This window comes from Tachyglossus aculeatus, unplaced genomic scaffold (assembly GCF_015852505.1).
Source record: "Tachyglossus aculeatus isolate mTacAcu1 unplaced genomic scaffold, mTacAcu1.pri scaffold_143_arrow_ctg1, whole genome shotgun sequence".
In the NCBI taxonomy this organism is placed as follows: Eukaryota; Metazoa; Chordata; class Mammalia; order Monotremata; family Tachyglossidae; genus Tachyglossus; species Tachyglossus aculeatus.
This window is the reverse complement of record NW_024044867.1, coordinates 337,839-349,373: the sequence shown is the minus strand read 5'-3', so window position 1 is coordinate 349,373 and position 11,535 is coordinate 337,839.

Here is an 11,535-nt window from a genome sequence, read left to right as displayed (position 1 = left end):
TGCCCAAGAAAGGATTGAAGGGCTGGAATGGAAAGAATGTGGCTGTGTGGAATATAATGAACCGCTAACAGTCTTCGTATTTTCTTATGCTATAGGCAAAGATACCAGCTGAGATTATAAAGCCAAGAAAATTCAAACGTATATACTAAAAGGAGAGTGTAACCTTTAAAATGTGTGCACTATATTGTGAGAATATTTCAAATGCAAATGTTTTCCCAAAGAACATTGGTTACATATTTCAGTTTCTTGGCTGCTCCAAGATACTTCAGATTCTTGAATTATTCTAACAAGAAAAGATGGAGTGGTTTCTTTAGATTCCCCTTTGTTTTCCACTAGAAGAGCAGCAAACTTTATGCCTTTTGTTTAAGTTCTTGAGTGTCTCGCTTTTCTAAGCCCCGCTCCCCGCTTCTAATTCTGACCCCTCCCGGAGGGTAATTGCAAGCATCTATGATATATGCTCTGTACCTTCTCAGCTGAAAAGAAAACACACCTACAGCATTTCAAATTAACCACTGACCCTTGCTCTCCCACGATAAACAAACTCTTTTGAAAAATCTCAATTGCATTGTGTCTAAATTGATTAAAGTCGCAGCCTAGTGAACTCATGTGGTGTTTAACTTCTCACATATACCAACAGCATTCTGCCCTTCTCCTCAATTACCCCCTTCCAGAAGAGGCCATCACTGTCCAATGAGCAGGCACATTGGGCTTCTACTTCATTACACTAACCAACAGCGAGTTAGGAATACGTAGGAGAGGAATAAACAAGCTAATTTATCATCAGGACAGTGCCGGCTTTCAGCTTCTTAAACCTCGGATACTTCAAGTGGTTCGGCTGGACTTATCAATAGTTATGATTCTGTAAGGGGTCCAGTCACAACGGGGTAGGACAGAGCCGGCTTTCAGCTTCTTAAACCTCGGAAAATTTGAGTGGTTCGGCTGGACTTATCAATAGTTATGATTCTGTAAGGGGTCCAGTCACAACAGGGTCCACTGATCACACATTTTGCCAGTGAATAAGTCTGTCAAAGCACCAAATTCCACGGTATCCTCCCGCCACACAGCTTGAAGGATTTCGCTCTAAATTAATTGGCTCATTTACAAGGAAAGCAGAGCTCGGCTTTTTGATGGTAAATTTTTGGAAGGAACAAGATCTTACTAGCTCCCGGTGATTTTCTTCATCCTTCCGGCGGTGACCCGGCTTGTTTTGTGAAGACTGGCTACCTCGTTCACCAGCAAAGTCCCACTGTGCTCGTGACCCACCCCACTCCAGGTTTCAGGAACGCAAGTAGCGTGGGGGGTAGAGGGAATTTGAAAGCAGGCAGGAGACAGCTTCAGAAGGAGGAGATACTGTTCTTTAATCCTCGGGAACTCTGGGGTGAGATCATGCATTCTGTGCCTCTAAGACAAACAGCATGGTCTAGTGGATAAAGCACGGGCCTGGGATTCAGAAGGACCTGGGTTCGAATCCTGACTCCACCAACTGTCTGCAGTGTGACCTTGGGCAAGTCTCTTCACTACTCTGTGCCTGTTACCTCATCTGTAAAATGGGGATTAGGACTGTGAGGCCCACGTGGGACAGAGACTGTGTCCAACCTGATTAGCTTGTATCTAACCCCAGCACTTAGACCAGGGCTTGACAGTAAGCGCTTAACAAATGCCCTCACTGTTAATGCAGAACAGAAAGATGGGCCGACTACAATCTCTGCCACTCGCTCCAAACTGGGATGTTGAACTCAGGATTGGCATGGAGATGGGGGTCAAAGGTCGGCCTAGAAGGGGAGTCTAAATCGAACTCAAGATCATCAACACGTGGGAAGAAGGGGAGATTGTGGGGAGGAGGAAAGAAAGAACCGTTAAAGAGTCACTGTGTGGTTTTCAAAGATTTGCGCCCCTCAAGGGACAGGGTCCATATCTAATTCCCACCTATATATTCATTCATTCATTCAATCATATTTATTAAGCTCTTACTGTGTGCAGAACATTGTACTGAGCACTTGGGAAAGTACGGTACAACAGTAAATAGTGACAATCCATGCCCACAACGAGCTCACAGTCTAGAGTGGGGGAGACAGACATCAATACAAATAAATAAAATTACAGATATATACATAAGTGCTGTGTGACTATGAGGAGGGGGAAAAGCAAAGGGAGTAAATCAGAGCAACGCAGAATATACTCTTTACCAGTGCTTAGTACAGTGCTCTGCACACACTAAACTCTTACTGCTACTCTACACGCTAAACACTATTACTACTGTGGAAGTTCACTTGGGTGCAAGATATTATCTTTTATTAACAATAATAATAATAATAATGATGGTATTTGTCAAGTGCTCACTGTGGAGCAGGCACTTTATTAAGCGCTGGGGTGGATACCAGCAAATCGGGTTGAACACAGTCCCTGTCCCACATCGGGCTTCCAGTCGCAATCCCCATTTTACAGTTGAGGTAACTGAAGCCCAGAGAATACTAATAATAATAATGGTATTTGTTAAGTGCTTACTATGTGCAAAGCATTGTTCTAAGCACTGGGGGGATACCAGGTAATCAGGTTGTCCCACGTGGGGCTCAATCTCAATCCCCATTTTACAGATGAGGTAACTGAGGCCCAGAGAAGTGAAGTGACTTGCCCAAGGTCACACAGCAGACAAGTGGCAGGGCCAGGAATTAGAGAATTAGAAGCCTATCGAAGCCATCTAACTCTTTCCCTCTCCTACAAGCAAGCTCTCTTATTTACTGAAAACTTACTGTGTGCAGAGCACTGTACTAAGCGCTTGAGGGAGTCCAATATAACAGAGTTGGTAGACACACTCCCTGCCCACAATGAGCTTACAGTCTACAGGGATCGGGGCTTGGGTTTGGCAGGCCCATGTACCCTCTAAGAAGGAAGGAAGAATCCAGTGAACACAGGGAAGAGGTGAGGAGGAGTAGACTGTAAGCTCGCTGTGGCCGGAGAATGTGTCTGTTATATTGTGTTTACTCTCCCAAGCACTTAGTACAATGCTCTGCACACAGTAAGTGCTCAATAAATACGGTTGATTGATTGACTGGATATGGCACTGTTGCCCATTCGCAAAGTGCTCCATACCAGCTTCAGGACCTGCCCCCAATTTCGATGAAAACCTCCCAGGAAGAGTCTCCAGAGAGGGGCCTGGAGGCCGCTCCCTCCCCTAGCCCCCTATCAATCAATCAATCAATCGTATTTATTGAGCGCTTACTGTGTGCAGAGCACTGTACTAAGCGCTTGGGAAGTACAAGGTGGCAACATATAGAGACAGTGGCTGGCCAGCCCCGCTCCAAACAGAATTCCCAATCCTTCACTGGAAACACTCTTGACACTTTTTTTTTCCTGATTCTCACACTTCCTCCTCGTGCCTGTGTTCTCCAATGCTGCCTGGTTCCACAGCCAAGAGTCAGTCTAGGTAGGCCGGGGAGGTTTCTGCCTGCCCCTGAGGCACATATTTCACCCACATGTTTTAATAGATCTTAGGAACTTGGATGAATGGGTGGATACACTCCCACCCACTAGACATATATGCCGCACACCCATAGAACGCACGGATCATCTGCCTCCTCCTCGGTCACGCTTTGCTGGTAGGCTGGAAGGCAGCAGAGATGTCCGGACTCCCCTGGGAACCCAGAAGAGCGGGTTCCCTTTTCCTCAAGGGAACCGTTACTACCCTCAGCTGTTTCTGTTTCTATTAAATGGTATTTGTTAAATGCCAGGCCGGGCATTGTACTAAATGCTGGAGTGGAGACAAGATAATCAGGTTGGACACAATCCATGTCCTACATGGAGCTCCGTCTTAATCCCCTTTTACAGATGAAAGAAGTGACTTGCCTAAAATCACGGTGGCAGAGCCGGGATTAGAATCCAGGTCATTTTGACTCCCAGGCCCATTGTCTATCCAGTAGGCCACGCTGCTTCTTCTTTTCCATCTCAGTTACAAATGTACCAGAGAAATGGCTTAGCTCAAAAGATCTCGCCCTGAACCAGACCCAGGAACGGTCAAATCCAGTAGAAGCATTCCCTCTCCCCACCTCCAGACCACACGCTAGGCTACAAAACTCCTCGGAGGGCCACGAGGGGGAGACAGAGAACAGAACCAAACATACCAACAAAATAAGATGAATAGGATAGAAATGTACAAGTAAAATAAATAAATAAATAAGTAAATAGAGTAATAAATATGTACAACCATATATACATATATACAGGTGCTGTGGGGAAGGGAAGGAGGTAAGATGGGGGGATGGAGGAGGGGGACGAGGGGGAGAGGAAGGAAGGGGCTCAGTCTGGGAAGGCCTCCTGGAGGAGGTGAGCTCTCAGCAGGGCCTTGAAGGGAGGAAGAGAGCTAGCTTGGCGGAGGGGCAGAGGGGAGGGCATTCCAGGCCCGGGGGATGACGTGGGCCGGGGGTCGACGGCGGGACAGGCGAGAACGAGGTACAGTGAGGAGATTAGCGGCAGAGGAGCGGAGGGTGCTGGGCTGGGCAGTAGAAGGAGAGAAGGGAGGTGAGGTAGGAGGGGGGCGAGGTGATGGAGAGCCTTGAAGCCCAGGGTGAGGAGTTTCTGCCTGATGCGCAGATTGATGGTAGCCACTGGAGAATTTTTGAGGAGGGGAGTAATATGCTCAGAGCGTTTCTGGACAAAGATAATCCGGGCAGCAGCATGAAGTATGGATTGAAGTGGAGAGAGTACACGAGGATGGGAGATCAGAGAAGGCTGGTGCAGTAGTCAGACGGGATAGGATGAGAGCTTGAATGAGCATGGTGACAGTTTGGATGGAGAGGAAAGGGGTGGATCTTGGCAATGTTGCGGAGCTGAAACCGGCAGGTGTTTGGTGACGGCTTGGATGTGAGGGGGTGAATGAGAGAGCGGAGTCGAGGATGACACCAAGGTTTGCGGGCTTGTGAGACGGGAAGGATGGTAGTGCCGTCAACAGAGATGGGAAAGTCAGGGAGAGGGACAAGGGGTTTGGGAGGGAAGACAAGTGAGCTCAGTCTTCGACATGTTTAGCTTTAGTGCGGCGGCGGACATCCAGAGGGAGATGTCCTGAAGGCAGGAGGAGATGCGAGCCTGGAGGGAGGGGGGAGAGAGCAGGGGCAGAGATGTAGATCTGGGTGTCATCAGCGTAGAGATGATAGTTGAAGCCGTGGGAGCGAATGAGGTCACCAAGGGAGTGAGTGTAGATTGAAGAACAGAAGGGGACCAAGCACTGAACCTTGGAGGAACCCCCACAGTAAGAGGATGGGAGGGGGAGGAGGGAGCCTGCAAAAGAGACTGAGAAAGAACGACCAGGAGAGATAAGAGGAGAACCAGGAGAGACGGAGTCTGTGAAGCCAAGGTCAGATAGCGTGTTGAGGAGAAGGGGTGTGTCCACAGTGTCAAAGTCAGCTGAGAGGTCGAGGAGGATTTAGGGACAGAATATGAGCCGTTGGATTTTGCAAGCAGGAGTCATTGGGTGACCTTGATGAGGGCAGTTTCGTGGAATGAAGGGGACGGAAGCCAGACTGGAGTGGGTCGAGGAGAGAGTTGGTTGTTGAGGAATTCTAGTGCAGCGCGTGTAGACAACTCGTTCATTTTATTCGAACAACGGGGCATGCCTACACAGAATGGGCCACTTCCAATTTGTTTCATCATCTCTTGACTTCACTCCTTCTCTGTTTTCTTACTCTAGACCACCAAAAGTTGTTAGGCAGCGGGTGGGATGGAGACATTCAGGCACTGAGGATGATAAAGAAAACTGATAATCTACAAAGGGACCCAAGGTTACCCCGGGACCCAAATTTATGTTCTCTGGCTTGGTCTTCAGTCTCGGGGACCAGGTACTGGTATCCTGCCCTCTTAATCCATTCATTCATTCATTCATTCAATTGCATTTATTGAGCATTTACTGTGTGCAGAGCACTGTACTAAGCGCTTGGAAAGTACAGTTCGGCAACAGAGACAATCTCTACCCATTCTCTTTCTCCATGTTCTTTTTTTTAATGGTATTTGTTAAACGCTATGTGCCAGGCACTGTACTAAGCACCAGAGTAGGTACAAACTAATCAGGTTGGAGCCACTCCATGTCCCACAGTCTTAATCCTCATTTTACAGATGAGGTAACTGAGGCACAGAAGTTGGGCGACTACCCAAGGTCACATGGTAGACATGTGGCAAAGCCAGCATTAGAATCCACATCCTCTATCTCCAAGTCCCATGCTCTTTCCACCAGGCCTGGCTGCTTCTGCTTTCCCAACCTTTCCCTGCGTTTATTCTCTTTTAACTGTCTTTTGAACCAAGAACAGCTCTAATTGGCCCAGTAAATAGAATCTCATCTCGCTTTACACACAATTTCTTTGCACTAGTCACACTCGCACTTTGTAGGGGGTGGCAGGGGGACTCGGAACCCAATCTCTTTTTACCATGTAAAAACTGGATTCATATTACGCTCTTCCAACATCTGCTAATTTAGGGACACCTGCTTTGGCCCTGGCCAGGCCATGGCAAGGTGAGCCAAGGTTGAGGGGTACACGTCCCTCCTGGTTTTGTGCTGTCTCAAGTTGGGGTGGGGGATTATGACTCCAGCAAGCACAGTGGCCGTGGTGTTTACAGAGAGCCCAGTGCATTTACCCATTTACCCAGAGCCCAGGGCTTTGGAGTTAGAGGTCATAGGTTCAAATCCCGGCTCCACCACTTGTCTGCTGAGTGACTTTGGGCAAGTCACTTAACTTCTCTGTGCCTCAGCTACCTCATCTGTAAAATGGGGATTAAGACTGTGAGCCCCACGTGGGACAACCTGATAATCTTGTAACCTCCCCAGCGCTTAGAAAAGTGCTTTGCACATAGTAAGCATTTAATAAATGCCATTATTATTATTATTATTTACCAGGACTACAAGCCCCGACAGCCCAGAGATTTTAGTCTCTGTCCCCACTGTTGAATTGTAAACTTTTTAAAGGACAATTGTATTTATTGAGCGTTTACTATGTGCAGAGCACTGTACTAAGTGCTTGGGAGAGTACAATAAAACAATAGACACATTCCCTGCCAACAATGAGCTTCATGAATACTTTATTGTACTCTCCGAGGTGCTTAGTACTGTACACTGCACCCGGTGGGTGCTCAATAAATACTACTGATTGAGAAGAAGTCACTGGCCCAACTCCAAACTACACAGATATGGGTTCCTTCCTCAAGACTGTGAGCCTGTTGTTGGCTCTGTACATCTGTACATCTGTATATGTTGCCGATTTGCACTTCTCTAGCGCTTAGTACAGTGCTCTGCACAAAGTAAGTGCTCAATAAATACAATGGAATGAGTGAATGAAGCTCAGGCAGGACCTTAACCTGCAGATCTTGGCTCTCAAAAGGGTCCTCAATGGGCACAGTAGGAAAAGACCTGAGAAAAGCTTTTTTTATTTTTTTTTACTTTAAAAAAAAGGTATGTGTTAAGTGCTTACTATGTGTCAGACACTGTACTAAGGGTTGGGGTAGATACAAGGCAATCAGGTTGGACACAGTCCATGTCCCACACAGGACTCACAGTCTTAATCCCCATTTTGCAGATGAGGTAACTGGGGCACAGAGACAGTAAGTGACTCACCCAAGGTCACACAACAGAAAAGTGGCAGATCCAAGATTAGAACTCTTGACCTTTCATCTAGATGACTGCATGCCACACACTCATAGGATCTTGCATGTCATTTGTACATGATCCCTGTCTGAGACAACATAAAACTGGGTCCACTGCCATTTTTCTGTAAAGACATCCCCCACACACAAGAAGTGACACCCGTACCCGGGTTCATTCATCCCTTCCAGGTATCCATTTTTGCTACCTGGTGTAATGTTGAATACTGAACAGCTGCCAAAGGTGGGTGTCAACTTTTTTCACCTACCAATTGCCAAGCAACCACATCTTTGAAAATGGAAGATTTCAAAACCAGCAGAGACCCAACGTTAGTCATGGTGACACAGATGCTCTAAGCTTCTCTCCAGGACAGAACTTCGGGGAGCCACTCTTTTGAAGAGGTGGCTTCTCTTTTTACAAGTCACATCCTGATTCATAACGAGGTAATTTTCAAAGCCTCCACACATGGAATCTATCAATAAAAATCCCATCTTCCATTTGAGAAAGACGATTTCACTTCGCCCAGACACGTATGTGTTAAAACTGAGAGCCTGCTTCACACAAGCCAGATCTAGCAACCAGAACAAGGAAACACTGGAATGTGTGTATGTGTCTTTTCCTCTCTGAGAGGCATTCCTGATCTGAGGCAGGAGTTATCATTTAAATGAGCGCCGTTAAGTGTTCAAAGAATCAGAACGAAAAAGGAGCTCATTCTCCAACAGGACAACCCTTCAGTCAATCAGAGTGAAGCCCAGAACAAGGCATCACCTAAACTCCCCCTACAGACACCTTATAGGGACTTGGCAATTAAGCTTCATGACTAGTAAGTGCTCTGACAGCATCCATTATTGTTAATTCTCTGAAGAAATACCTTACAGCTCTCTGGGAGCAGTTTCAGCCTAGAAGGCTAAGCACTCAATTGCTTTGATCCACTCTCCTTCCTCCTCTAGGTAATTATTTTAGTATCTGTCTCCCTCACTTGACTGTAAGCTTCTTAGGGGCTGGAGATTGTGTGTACTAACTTTGTACTTTCAATCATTCATTCAATCGTATTTACTGAGCACTTACTATGTGCAGAGCACTGTACTACGTGCTTGGAAAGTAAAATTCAGCAACAAGTACTTAGTACAGTGCCCTGTACCACTGAGTGATTAAAAGGTTTGTCTCAGGTAGCAAGGACAAAGCAGAGAACTCAGTGGATGTGTGTGTGCCCAGAGAGAACCTGACAGCAGACTGAAAAAAAGTTTTTAAGTCCCTCCTGCTTCTTAACGATGTGACCTGAGTCATTTTCCAGTCAACGACCTAGGCAGTTCGTAAAACTGTGCACTACACAAGTAGCTAGTAGATGTCACAGTTCAGCACAACCAGAACCCACATGGAGGCAGACAGCTCTACCTGTTGGGGCTGGAAGTCCACATGACTGAAAAATGCCACCTTGGGATGCTAGGAGACCCCATCCCCATTGGGCCCCCTCTCTGATCTCCCTGTATTAGTCCATATGCAGGCATCTGAGTGGCTTTCACACCCACCCAGCAGGGTCCTCCTCCCAACCTGAGCAATGAGGGTGAGTCCAAATCCATCTGTTCACACGCTGAATGGTGGAAAAGTAGACCCAAAAGATCAACCCATGCAGCTCTCTGCTCCGACCCTCCTGCCTGAGGAGCCTTGTTCATTCGCCTTCATTCATTTGTTCAATCATATTTATTGAGCACTTACTGTGTGTAGAGCACTGTAGTAAGTGCTTGGAAAGTACAATCCACAATAAAGAGAGATAATGGGCAGGGATAACATCTGCTAACTCCATTATTTTGCACTTTCCCAAGCTCTTAGTACACCACTGTGCACACAGTAAGCACTCAGTGAATTCCATTGATTGAGGGCAGGGACCATGTCTCCTGGTGCCTACAGCCCGGGCCTGGGAGTCAGAAGGTCATGGGTTCTATTCCCGGCTCTGCCACTTGTCCGCTGTGTGACCTCGGGCAAGTCACTTTAATTCTCTGGGTCTCAGTTACCTCATCTGTAAAATGGGGATTGAGACTGGGACATGGGACAGGGACTGATTTGCTGACAGCAACCCAATTTGCTTAGTATTCATTCAATCGTATTTATTGAGCGCTTACTATGTGCAGAGCACTGTACTAAGCGCTTGGGAAGTACAAGTTGGCAACATATAGAGATGGTCCCTACCCAACAACGGGCTCACAGTCTAGAAGGGGGAGTACAGTGCCTAGCACATAGTAAGCGCTTAACATATACCATACTTATTATTATTACTACTACAGCTATTGTACTCTCCCAAAGGTTTAGTATAGTCCTGTGCACACAGTAAAGTGCACAATAAGTGCTATTAACAAATAGAGTGGAAAATTCCAGTACATTCTCCACCAGTCAGGGTTTCCTGCAGTGGACTAGTGGTTTATTCTTCCCTTGAACATCTTGTCAGTCTGGCTCTATCAGCGCTAAACAGAGTTATGCAGTTTGGCTTTCACATACAGACTCGGGGTCAGAACAGAGTTTCTCAGGGAAAAGTTCTCCAAAATAGTCACCCTGAGCTGATACATCGAATAAGTTTTCATTTATTTGAATTACAAAATAAAATTTTCATTGTAATCAGTTGTTCTCTCTGCATTGCTTAGTATAGTGCCGTGCACACAGTATTTGCTCAATAAATAATATTGATTTATATAGGAGTGTTTCCACTTGCTGGTGCTCACAATTAAAAGCAATAATAGTAACTACATTGAGTGTCTACTTTTTTATGGTATGCGTAGTTAATTGGACACAGTACATGTACCCTATGAGCTCATAGTCTAAGTAGATGCACAGGATTACGTGTTTGGAAAGTACAGAACAACAAAGTGACACTTTCTCTGCTCACAAGGAGCTTATACTCTAATAGATGAGGCAGACATAAAAATGTTTACAACTGGAATATTGAGGTCCTACAGTGTGCAGAGCACTATAGTAAGTGCTTGGGAGAGTGCAATAGCATTTAGTAGACATGATCCCTGCCCTCAAGGAGTTTACAGTCTCACTGAAATTTGGATTTTTCCGGTGCCACAGGGAGAACAGAAGTGAGGTATGGAAAACCTGACTGGTTGGAGGCTCAGAACAGCTCCCAAAACACTGAAATGGGCTAGGCATATGAGGTCTGGATTGGGAAAATTAAAGACAGAGCAAACAAAAAAATTTGTAATTTTTTAAGTTGCAAAACTTCCTGAAGCATGAGGAAGAGAATGTACCACACCCTCCTCAGAGTGATGAAGCTAGGAATTTGTTTTTTACTCACGGCATACTTAAAAAAAACCACACCGAACAGCACAAATATGCTCCAATTATGTCATTCCGTCAAGAGTTTAGCTAGGTGTTTCCTTTCTCAAATTGAAAGAGGAATTAAGTACACAAAGGAAAAGACATTAAGATTATTATTTCAGGATTCTTTTTTTAATTAAATCAAGAAATACAAAAAGGTAATCATCCTGTGAGAACCTTAAAGTAGAGACGGAAAGGGGAATTTAAAACCTCTTTCCTCACCACATTCTACAGTTCCAGGGTAACTGGGCGGTGTCTGTCTGGGAGTGAAATCAGGAAATCTGAATGTGCAACTCAAGCCTAGAGGTCCAAATTCCCGGCAGTCAATATTTATTAAGCAGCTATACGTTTTGGCTGTAGGTTTTGGAAGGATGCTACAGAAGCCCAGAGTATCTACAGCCTGCTAGATTGTAAACTACTTATGGGCAAGGTTTGTGTCTTCTATTGAACTCTCCCACAGGCTTAGTATGATGTTCTGCCACAAATATGGGCTCATTACACAATTCTGGTTGATTGAGGAGGTGGAGTAAGATAGCCACTGAAGCACTCAGTTCTGGACACCCCTTTGCTCACAGCCTCCTGTCAAATGCCCACAAAGTACCAGG